This window comes from Panthera pardus, unplaced genomic scaffold (genome assembly GCF_024362965.1).
Source record: "Panthera pardus isolate Hobbes unplaced genomic scaffold, ASM2436296v1 HiC_scaffold_8, whole genome shotgun sequence".
In the NCBI taxonomy this organism is placed as follows: Eukaryota; Metazoa; Chordata; class Mammalia; order Carnivora; family Felidae; genus Panthera; species Panthera pardus.
The window spans coordinates 97700004-97712937 of NW_026527013.1; positions in this window are offsets into that span (position 1 = coordinate 97700004).

Genomic DNA, 12934 nt, shown 5'->3' on the forward strand with positions numbered 1-12934 from the left:
ATCTATTTGAAGGTATGAATTATAAATTTTTAGAAGATTATCTTTTTTCTCAATATTTGTGTACTGATTTTGGTGTCACTTTTACTATTCATTTTCCTCAAAATGCCTTGTAACTCATTTTTTTTTGGTATTCATTATTTATAAATGAAAGATTTGGTTCATCAGTATAGTAGTCATGAACCTTGGCCATTTTCAAGCTTTCTATTCTGTTGAGAACTGCCACCCAGGAAGAAGTGATTTAGGTTCCATAAATGTGGTAAAGAAAAGCTTGAGGAATGCTTCTTTCCAGGAGATAAAAGGCAACTTTTCTGAAGGGCCTGTAGATAACCAGACAACCTACTGAATTACCTGAGATGGTGAGATAAAGAAAGGATCACGTGGTCCAACTCATTTTAACTTAAAGCTACATGTCCTTGTTGTTTTCTTCATGTCCACTCATGCCCATTTGAAGGTCAGATTTTGCTTTTTTGCCTTATTCGAGCCACGAGGCTCATAGTAGATTTTCATTTCCCATAAGTCAGAATTTCCACCTTAGTTAGCTCTTCTAACGGGAATTAGCCTGTGAGATAAAGATCATTCAAGTTGGGACCCCAACTATTGCACAATTCTTTAATGAATTGGTTTACTAACTGGCCTGTGGCCAGCTCACATTACCAACCCTGCTGGCTCAGTGCTTTGCATTCCTCTGAGGTTTCTAGCACTCACCCCACTATCTACTGTATATTTGCAAGAAATTCCTCAAATTTTCTGTATGATAAGGACACCCTGCTTTGTCTTCAGTTCTGTTAGATTTGTTCCTTTTCTGATATAACTCCTATTTTTCAAGGAGACTTTACAGATGAAAATAAAATGTCCGTCATCTCAGTGTGGTGGTGGCATTTGGTTTTTTCCACTTCACATGGGTAAATATATCAATGGATAAAATCAGAATGAACAGGTTAGCTTAGACTAAATATGCATTGGTCTGATTAAAAATTCAGCTTTAAAAAAAATAAAGAAAATTTAGCTTTTCCATTGGTACTTTGGAATTTGTACTTGTGCCAAAATTCTTAGACTTAGGCTTTTTTACTATATTACTGTAAAATGCAAAGTATTACTTGATGTTTTACAATTCATTTCAATACTTCAGAGAATTTTTTCTTAGCTCTTTTCTGAGCCATAGATATGTCTGTTAACATAAATATATTTTCCATACACTGATTAAAATATTTATTATGGTTATTCTAGAAAGTGGAATTTTGAGTGATGCCATTTTTGCTTTTAGATTGTGTTTTGCAAATTTTCTACAATAAACACATATATAATTAAAAAGGGACGTTAAAAATAAGTGTATTTCTTTCATTTTCCTTCAGTTTGCTAGAAGAATGTTATACCATGCCTGTGGCTACATAGAGAACTGATCACATTTTTGAGCAGTATATTTAAGGTATGGAAAAATCTAAAAGCATGAACAGTCTTATCTGTACCAGTTGCATAGAGATTTTTGGGTATACTATGAAGTTTAAAATTTCATGCATTATTTCTTTTCTACTTTTTCCTGCCAGCTGCTGTCCTTCAAAACAACATATTATTGAGATGACTCATGAGAATCAGTGTGAAATAGAACGTGTTATCGCTGGAAGTTTCTTCCTCCAGAGACTGGTTAGAACTGCTTCAGAGCATTGTATTAAGGAAGAACAAAGTTTTAAAAACTGAGATTGGAAATTAGTCTTGTCAGCACACCTAAAAAGAACTATAATTTTGTTAGGAATGTGCAACAAAAGAATCAATGTTAACTATTCATTTAACAATAACATTTATTATGCAGAAGAACTAATACATTACCAACCTTATAACATGAGAATTCTTCTAAGGTCTACTGTGGCAAATACAAAGCTTTGTAAATTTCATTATAATTTGGCTAACAACCCATATCTCTCAAATTTTCCCATAAATTATATGAAATTATGTGCACAAAGATTATTTTATTTAAATATTATAACATTAGCCTTTCACTTTATTTAATATTTGGGCCTCATCCTATAAAAAGCTCTGAGGAGTAAGAGACAGAAGATGACCCTAAATGTGAAAGTGACATTGGGAAGCATTTTCAAAACCTCAGAAAAGTAAAGAGTACAAAGTATTAACATTTTTATTTGCTATGAAAAAAATAGGCAAAATTTGAAAGTGAGGTGAAAAGTTGGGTACAATGTCCCTTCAGTGTCATACTGAGGTGACAACCACCAAAGCATTATCTAGCGAAAAGCTTCTCATATCTCAGTGTCTGTCAAAATCGTCCAAAGGGTTTTGTAAAAATACTTTAATACAGATAAATGAATCAATTTCGCCTGAATTTTGGTGCTTTTCTGGACTTTATTACATAATTTTAATCAAGCACTGTACACACACCATCTTTTAAATTGAAAGTTACAGGGACATCCGGGTGGCTTAGTCGGTTAAGTGTCCAACCGACTCTTGGTTTGGGCTCAGATGGTGATCTCATGGTTCATGATCTCACGGTTTGTGAGCTTGCCCCATGGGCGAGAGCCTGCTTGGGATTTCTCTCTCTCTCTCAAAAAGTAAATAAATAAACATAAAAATGTTTAAATTGAAAATTACATATTTTGTGAAACATAAAACTACTTCAAAATTTCTTGTGTTATTTTAACAGATTTCCTTTTGTTGCCTCAGATTTATGTGCTTTTACATTTTCTTAAAGCTGTATCAAAAAGTTGTGTCAGGGGTGCCTGGCTGGCTCAGTCGGTGGAGTATGTGACTCTTGATTTCAGGGTTGTGAACCTCTGTAGAAATTACTTAAAAGTAAAATCTTTTTTTATTTTATTTTATTTTTTTAATTTACATCCAAGTTAGCATATGGTGCAACAATGACTTCAGGAGTAGATTCCTTAATGCCCCTTACCCATTTAGCCCATCCCACCTCCCACAATCCCTCCAGTAACCCTCTGTTTGTTCTCCATATTTAAGAGTCTCATGTTTTGTCACCCTCCCTGTTTTTGTATTATTTTTGCTTCCCTTCCCTTATGTTCATCTGTTCTGTGTCTTAAAGTCCTCATATGAGTGAAGTCATATGATATTTGTCTTTCTCTGACTAATTTCACTTAACATAATACCCTCTAGTTCCATCCACGTAGCTGGAAGTGACAAGATTTCATTCTTTTTGATTGCTGAGTAATACTCCACTGTATATATATATACCACATCTTCTTTATCCATTCACCCATCAGTGGACATTGGGGCACTTTCCATACTTTGGCTATTGTTGATAGTGCTGCTATAAACATTGGGGTGCATGTGTCCCTTCAAAACAGCATACTTATATCTCTTGAATAAATACCTAGTAGTGAAATTTCTGGGTCGTAGGGTAGTTCTATTTTTAATTTTCTGAGGAACTTCCATACTTTTTCCCAGAGTGGCTGCACCAGCTTCCATTTCCACCAGCAATGCAAAAGAGATCCTCTTTCTCCACATCCTCACCAACATCTATTGTTGCCTGAGTTGTTCATGTTAGCCATTCTGACAGATGTGAGATGGTATCTCATTGTGGTTTTGATTTGTATTTCCCTGATGACGAGTGATGTTGAACATTTCTTCAGGTGTCCGTTGGCCATCTGGATGCCTTCTTTAGAGAAGTGTCTGTTCATGTCTTTTGCCCATTTCTTCACTGGATTCTTTGTTTTTTGGGTGTTGAGTTTGGTAAATTCTTTATAGATTTTGGATACTAACCCTTAATCTGATATGTCATTTGCAAATATCTTCTCCCATTATGTCGGTTGCCTATTATTTGCCGATTGTTTCCTTTTTATTTTGATGAGGTCCCAGTAGTTCATTTTTGCTATTGTTTCCCTTGCCTCCGGAGACATGTTGAGTAAGAAATTGCTGCAGGCAAGATCAAAGAGGTTTTTGCCTGCTTTCTCCTCCAGGATTTTGATGGCTTCCTGTCTTACATTTAGGTCTTTCATCCATTTTGAGTTTATTTTTGTGTACGGTGTAAAAAAGTGGTCCAGGTTCATTCTTCTGCATGTTGCTGTCCAGACCTCCCAGCACCACTTGCTGAAGAGACTGCCTCTATTCTATTGGATATTTTTCCTGCTTTGTCAAAGATTAGTTGGCCATAAGTGTGTGGGTCAATTTCTAGGTTCTCTATTCTGTTCTACTGATTTGAGTGTCTGTTCTTGTGCCAGTACCATACTGTCTTGATGATGACAGCTTTGTAGTATAGCTTAAAGTCTGGGATTGTGATGCCTCCTGCTTTGGTTTTCTTTTTCAAGATCACTTTGGCTATTCGGGGTCTTTTCTGGTTCCATACAAATTTTAGGATTCTTTGTTCTAGCTCTGTGAAGAATGCTGGTGTTACTTTGATAGGGATTGCATTGAATATGTAGATTGCTTTGGGTAGTGTCAACATTTTAACAATATTTCTTCTTCCTATCCAGGAGCATGGAATCTTTTTCCATTTTTTTTTGTGTGTGTTCTTCAATTTCTTTCAAAGCTTTCTTGCGTGTTCAATGTATAGATTTTTCACCCCTTTGGTTAGATTTATTCCTAGGTATTTTATGGTTTTTGGTGCAACTGTAGATAGGATCTATTCCTTGATTTCTCTTTCTGTTGCTTCATTGTTGGTGTCTAAGAATGCAACCGATTTCTGTGCATTGATCTTATATCCTGCAACTTTGCTGAATTCATGAATCAATTCTAGCAATTTTTTGGTGGAATTTTTTGGGTTTTCCATATAGAGTATCATATGATCTGGGAAGAGTGAAAGTTTGACCTCCTCCTGGCCGATTTGGATGCCTTTTATTTCTTTGTGTTGTCTGATTGCAGAGGCTAAGACTTCCAATACTATGTTGAATAACACTGGCAACAGTGGACATCCCTGTCTTGTTCCTGACTTTAGGGGGAAAGCTCTCAGTTTTTCCCCATTGAGGATGGTATTAGTATTTTGTCTTTCATATATGGTTTTTATGATCTTGAGGTATGCTCCTTCTATCCCTACTTTCTTGAGGGTTTTTATCAAGAAAGGATGCTGTATTTTGTCAAATACTTGCTCTGCATCTATTGAGAGGATCATGTGGTTCTTGTCCTTTCTTTTATTGATGTGAAGAATCACATTGATTGTTTTGCAGATATTGAACCAGCCCTGCATTCCAAGTAAATCCCGCTTGGTCATGGTGAATAATTTTTTAATGCATTGTTGGATCCAGTTGGCTAATATCTTGTTGAGGATTTTTGCATCCATGTTCATCAGGGAAATTGGTCTGTAGTTCTCCTTTTTAGTGGGGTCTTTTTCTGGTTTTGGAATGAAGGTAATGCTGGCTTCCTAGAAAGAGTTTGGAAGTTTTCCTTCTATTTCTATTTTTTGGAACAGCTTCAAGAGAATAGGTGTTAACTCTTCCTTAAATGTTTGGTAGAATTCCCCTGGAAAGCATCTGGCCCAGGACTCTTGTTTTTTGGGAGATTTTTGATTACTAATTCAATTTCTTTATTGGTTATGGGTATTCACGTTTTCTGTTTCTTCCTATTTCAGTTTTGGTCATGTATGTTTCTAGGAATTTGTCCATTTCTTCCAGATTGCCCATTTTATGGGCATAGAATTGCTCATAATATTCTCTTATTATTGTTTTTATTTCTGTTGTGTTGGTTGTGATCTCTCTTCCTTCATTCTTGATTTTATTTATTTGGGTCCTTTCCTTTTTCTTTTTGATCAAACTGGCTAGTGGTTTATTAATTTTGTTAATTCTTTCAAAGAACCAGCTTCTGGTTTCATTTGTCTGTTCTACTGTTTTTGGTTTCAATAGCATTAATTTCTGCTCTAATCTTTATTATTTCCTGTCTTCTTCTGGTTTTGGGTTTTATTTGCTGTTCTTTTTCCAGCTCCTTAAGACGTAAGGTTAGGTTGTGAATCTGAGATCTTTCTTCCTTCTTTAGGAAGGCCTGGATTGCTATATACTCTCCTCTTATGACCGCCTTTGCTGCATCCCAGAGGTGTTGGGTTGTGATGTTATCATTTTCATTGACTTCCATATACTTTTTAATTTCCTCTTTAACTGCTTGGTTAGCCCATTCATTCTTTAGTAGGATGTTCTTCAGTCTCCAAGTATTTGTTACCTTTCCAAATTTTTTCTTGCGATTGATTTCGAGTTTCATAGTGTTGTGGTCTGAAAATATGCATGGTATGATCTCGATCTTTTTGTACTTACTTAGGGCTGATTTGTGTCCCAGTATATGGTCTATTCTGGATAATGTTACATGTGCACTGGAGAAAAATGTATATTCTGCTGCTTTAGGATGAAATGTTCTGAATATATCTGTTAAGTCCATCTGGTCCAGTGTGTCCTTCAAAGCCATTGTTTCTGATTGATTTTTTTTTTTGATTAGATGATCTGTCAGTTGTAATTGGAGTGTTAAAGTCTCTTACTATTGTGGTATTACTATTGATACGTTTCTTTATGTTTGTGATTAATTGATTTAAATGTTTGGGTACTGATTTAAACATTTGGCACATAAATGTTTACAATTGTTAGGTCTTCTTGGTGGATAGACCCCTTAAGTATGATATAATCCCTTTCTGCATCTCTTATTACAGTCTTTATTTTAAAGTCTAGATTGTCTGATTTAAGTATGGCTACTCCGGCTTTCTTGCGTTGACCATTAGCATGATAGATTGTTCTCTGTCCTCTTAGTTTCAATCTGAAGGTGTCCTTAGGTCTAAAGTGGATCTCTTGTAAACAGCATATAGATGGATCTTGTTTTCTTATCCATTCTGTTACCCTATGTCTTTTGATTGGAGCAATGAGTCCATTGGCATTTAGAATGAGTACTGAAAGCTATGAATTTATTGCCATTATGTTGCTTGTAGAGTTGGAATTTCTGGTGGTGTCCTCTGGTCCTTTGTGGTCTTTGTTGCCTTTGGTCTTTGTTTATTTATTTTTTGTTTTTTTATCTTTTCCCCCCACAGAGAGTCCCCCTTAAAATTTCTTGCAGGGCTGGTTTAGTGGTCACAAACTCCTTTAATTTTTGTTTGTTGGAAAAATTTCTATCTCTCCTTCTATTTTGAATGACAGCCTTGCTGGATAAAGAATTCTTGGCTGCATATTTTTCCCATTCAGCACATTGAATATTTCCTGCCACTCCTTTCTGGCCTGCCAAGTTTCTGTGGATAGGTCTGCTGAAAACCTGATCTGCCTTGCTTTGTAGGTTAAGGAATTTTTTTCCCCTTGCTGCTTTCATGATTCTCTCCTTGCCTGAGTAGTTTGTGAATTTGACTATGATATGCCTTGTTGATGGTCAATTTTTGTGTAATCTAATGGGAGTCCTCTGTGTTTCCTGGGATTTTGATGTCTGTGTCTTTCCCCAGGTTAGGAAAGTTTTCTGCTATGATATGGTCACACAACCCTTCTACCCATATTTCTCTCTCTTCCTCTTCTGGAACCCCTATGATTCTGATGTTCTTCCTTTTCAATGAGTCACTGATTTCTCTAATTCTTAAATCGTGCTCTTTTGCCTTAACCTCTCTCTTTTTTACTGCTTCATTATTTTGCATAACTTTGTCCTCTATATTACTGATTCTCTGTTCTGCCTCATCTATCCTTACTGCCGCATCCATTCAAGATTGAAGCTCAGTTATAGCATTTTTTATTTCATCCTGACTAGCTTTACTTCTTTTATCTCCACAGAAAGGGATACTAATCTTTTTTCAACTCCAGCTAGTATTCTCATTATCAGGATTCTAAATTCTGGTTCAGACATCTTGCTTGTATTTGTGTTGGTTAAGTCCCTGGCAGTTGTTTCTTCCTGTTCTTTCTTTTGGGTGAATTCCTTTGTTTCATCATTTTGAAGGCAGAAAAGGAATTAATGAGGTAAAAAATTAAAATTAAAAAAATTAAAATTAAAAAAACATTAAAATTAAAAATTAAAAACAAATACACACACACAAAATCGCATAAGTGATGCTAGATCCTAGGTGTGTTTTGGTCTGAGTGTTGAAAGGGGCTTGATGGTTTAGAGAAAAAAGGGGAAGGAAAAAAAGAAAACAAAAAAAGGAAATCGTTTGAAAATTTGAAAAAATGAATACACTGAAGTAGACTAAAATGAAATGATGGAAGTAAAATAGGATTTTTAAAAAATTACACAAAAGTAAAAAGTATAGTAGAAAAAAATTAAAGAGAAATATTTTTTATAAAAATTGAAGATAAAAATGAAGTTTTTCTCTTTCTGTATTCAACAAAAAGAAAAGAAACAAAAAAGAGTAGAAAGAAAAAAGAAAGAAAGAAAATTGAATAGATGGACCAGCGAACAAACTGAAATATGACTGAAATTACTTCGTTTTCCCCTAGAAGTCAAACTATGAAGCGCTTTATAGTCCATAAACTAAGCAAGCAGAGAGACTGTGTTCCTGAAGAGGGAGGTTGGCCCAGTTGGGTGGGACTTAGTGTAACGGCTCTGTACTCCACTAGATGGAGCTGCTTAGCTTACTGGGGTGGATTGTTGTGGTGCATGTAGGTGCGAATGTACAGGTGGGGGAGCGGTGAAAATGGCGTCATCCATCTACTCAGTCTCTATTATCAGAACTCTGCTCTCCCCAATCAGCAATCGCACACCTGGTCTTTGTCTTTGGACTCTGTCCACTCCCTGCTTTCACACAGTTCATGACCAAGCCCCAGGCAGCACCTCCCTCCTGAGTTTTGTCTCCAATGCGGCTGTTTTCCCGACCCCTTACTTCTAAGGGACTACAGCTTTGACCCGTTCTGCCCCTCTGTGGAAGACCTCACTGAGCAATGGCTGGGTGCCGGCTGCACCCAGGAACATTTGCAGGTCCATGCTGCTGCCAACACCCAGAGAATGCGGCTGGGTGCCAGCCCGCCCCAGAGAAAGTTCACAAGATAGTGTAGCCACAGCATTTCAGGGATTATGGAAAATCACAACACCCATCTGGCACCAGGCTTCACCTTCAACGACTTTGTTCCAGCACCAGCAAAGTGGTTGTTCTCCCATGTCCACTGGGGCCTTGTCTTTGGGGGAGCCACACAGCCTCTACCAGGCGTCCTTGCAGCAGGGAAACCGCCTCTCTCCTGTGAGGCTTGAAGAAACCCAGACTCCACTCTGCTCCCGGGGATTCGCCCCTCCCAGCAGAGCACCACCAGGTATTGAGCTGCAGAGTTTCAGACTCTCCACTCCCGCTGTTTGTAGTCTTAATGGAATTTAAACCCTCTCGTTTCTCCTTTCTTCCCTTTTAGTTCAGTCCCTGGGGCTGTTTCCACTTTTCCACTTTCTCTCCAGCTGCTTTTGGTGGGGGGTTGGGAGTGCTTTTCCCATATTCTCTCCTCTTTCCCCCACCCCCCCTTCATGCAAAAGCAGCTCCCTGCCCTCTGTAGTTACTCTCTCCCCCAGTTTACCTCTCCACGCCATGTGCCTGCTGAATTCTGTAGTTCAGGTTGTGCAGATTGTGTTAATCCTCAGAAGAATTTTTTTTAGGTGCACAGAATGGTTTAGTGTTGGTCTGGCTATATTTCATGGATTCGAGACACACAAAAAACTTCCATGCTGTTCTACCATCTTGGCTTCTCCCCCAAAAGTAAAATCTTAAAAAAAAAAAGTTGTGTTATGGTTACTATTAATCAGAAATAATTTTCTCTTCATTTTCATGTAAATAATTTATTGAAAAGAGTCCTTTTTATGTTAACATGTAGAAAAATACATAACTTTGTGTATGTTCTTCATAAAAATTTGGTGGCACCAATATTAATGTAAAAAAGTACATATTTAACAAAGAGAAATAATACCAGAACATAGAAACCAGAAGTTTATGTATACCTTCAGGAATTAAGTAAATAACTGGGGGATTTATAATTTCAAATTCAACTCCCAAATTATCACCAATTTCTTGTGAGTATTGCAAAATCACAAAGCTTTTAAATTCTTGTGTATCATTACTTGCCAAGTATTGTAATATTTGCAGGCTCACAATATTATAATTTAGTGAAATTATAGGCAACGTTTATAAATTGGAAAAAAAGTAGTATCAAAAATACAAGTCTTCAAAACCACCATGAGATATTATTTTACTCTTACTAAGACGGCTACTCTAAGAAACCCCAGAAAATAACAAGTGTTGGCAAGAATGTTGGAACCTCTGTACACCATTTGTGGAAATGCAAAATGTTGCATTTGCTATAGAAAACAGTATGGAGGTGCCTCAAAATATTAAAAATAGAGTTAACATATGATCCAGCAATCCCACTTTGGGGCAGGTATCTAAAGAATTGAAAGAGGATCTTGAAGAGCTATTTGCCCACCCATGTTCATAGTAGGTTATTCATAATAGCAAGGAGGTGGTATATGCCTAACAATGGAATATGATTCAGCCCTAACAAGGAAGGAAATCATGTCACAAGCTACAACATGGGTGAAACTTGAAGACATTGTGCTAAGTGAAATTAGCCAGTCATAAAAAGACACTGTGTGATTCCACTTATAGAAAGTATCTAAAGTAGTCAAATTCATAGAACAGTAGAATAGTGGTTGCCAAGGGATGTGAGCAGGGAGAAATGGGGAGTTTTTGTGTAATGGGTATAGAATTTGTTCTGCAGCATAAAAAGTTCTGAAGATGCATTGCACCACAATGTGAATATACTTAACCCTACTGCACTGTATTCTTCCAAAAGGTTAAGATAATAAATTGTATGTGTTTTTTATTTCAATTAAGAATAAGAAATACATAAATCTTTCTGGATAGGCCTAATTTTATGGCTTTATAAGAAGGCAGCTATAGGAATGTAATTTAAGGCTCACCGGAGGATTCTTTTCTCTCTAACCTGCGTTTATGTCTTAGATGCCAACCTTAGAGCATCATTCCTTGTGTTTTTGAACATATTTCCTATTGTGAGTAAATACCTCAAATAATGACCTACAATTAAATATTTACTTTTTATTTATTTATTTATTTATTTATTTATTTTATTATTTTTTTTTGTAACGTTTATTTATTTTTGAGACAGAGAGAGACAGAGCATGAACGGGGGAGGGTCAGACAGAGGGAGACACAGAATCTGAAACAGGCTCCAGGCTCTGAGCTGTCAGCACAGAGCCCAACGCGGGGCTCAAACTCACGGACCGTGATATCATGACCTGAGCCGAAGTCGGCCGCTTAACCGACTGAGCCACCCAGGCGCCCCTTAAATATTTACTTTTTAAAGAACATTTATCCAGATTATAAAGAGTAAGCTTTGATACAATAAGGGAGGAAGACAGCATACAATACAATAAAAAAAGATACAATAAAAAAAGAGCAAGACAGCATAGGGTCCTTGGTGGCAAGAGAGTTGGAGCTGGTGAATTCTGATTATTTACTAAAAAATTATATTTAACTTCACCTCAGACCTGCAGAAACATTTTCCTTTCCTATTTCCTGTTGCCCTGGGGAAAGTTGCTGTTACCATAGAAAAAGGGATTTTATGTGCATAACCTATGCATTCCTTTCTGGGGGCCAGCAGAAAAACATTGTGAGGGACTCACTTTCACAGCCCATTAGCATGCTCTCTTAAGCAGTATTTTTTTTCCTGTTTTTGAAGTTAAATCCCTATTGATTGTTTCTTCTCTTTTCCACATCTTCTTTTAGTTTGACGGAGGAGAATTATGTTATGATCCTTACAAAGGGACCAGAAGTGCCGATCTATTTTAAGGTCCATTCAAACACAGACCACCCTCCTCTCCTCTTGGTGCTGTGGAAGTTTCTGGAAGAAACTCCATTCTTAATTTTGTGATTCTTACACATGTACCAAAAAAAAAGGAGTTACAATGGAAACTGGGGGAGTAAGTAAGTTGGTAACTTTAACAGAAGTGCTCACTTGATATTGCTAAAGCTGGAATAACAAGTGTGCATTTACCAGGGGAATACAGAACTTTCTATCATAAAGTTGGCTACTTTTCTTTGCCAGGTGCTCCATACCTCTTCAAGTGTATTCCCAATACAGGAGCAATATTTTCTGTATTAACGATGTAGGGAAATGTTCGTTATTGACATAGCAGTATGGCAGTTAGTAGAAAAAAATAAAATAAAATAATTAAGACAATTTATATTACTTTCTGTGTCTATGTTTCTCCCTTCTCTTCTGTCTGAGGCTTCAAAAGGGCATCCTTGAGGGTTTTGTGGGTCTTGGTTTCCTTTACTTTTAAACATTGAAGTGATTCATTATATAAAATTTGGATAGCAAATTAAAATGTAAACTAAGTTAAAAAAAAGGCAATGAACTCCTTATCCTGACTCAATTTTAGCTAATAATTTGATGCGTGTTCTTCCAGGATTTTTTCCCTAAGCATTTTTTTTAAACATAGCTGCAATTATTGAAGGCTTTACTTGAAATTATAAAAGGTAATTGGGGAGTCCTTGTTTAAGTGGCTGGGGCACATGTGTAACACTGCTTTGCTCAGTATTTATTTTCCTTTATTTTCTAGCAGTAGGATTTATCCAAGCCACCCGTCATTCAGCCTTTCCTACTAATATGTCTTACTTTTGCTTTAGAATGTTATTTTACCTAGTTGACATGTACGGTTTATATAATTTGGGAATTTTTAACCTGATTAAAAACAACTTATTTGATTGATGAATACTTGCTATGGGGAAAGATACCACGCAATAGTTTTGGGGCCACAGTATTAGAGTTTGGATTTATCTGCAAAATACTCACTGCTGACAGGTGAGTACCATGGGACTTTAGATGCCCGGAGGACATTAGTGATGGTGGGATTGAGACTTTGTGGCTGTAGTCATGAAGTGATTGTTCCTTCCCTCTCTCATGATAATGCTCTTACCTGCATCTCATGGGGTTGGCTCTGAAGGTGATAGGGCTGAGGAGGTGTGTGAATGGAAATTTCAGGGAATTGGAAAATGCTGTAATCAGAGAAAGGATTTTGAACTCATTTAAGTTTCCATCAAAAT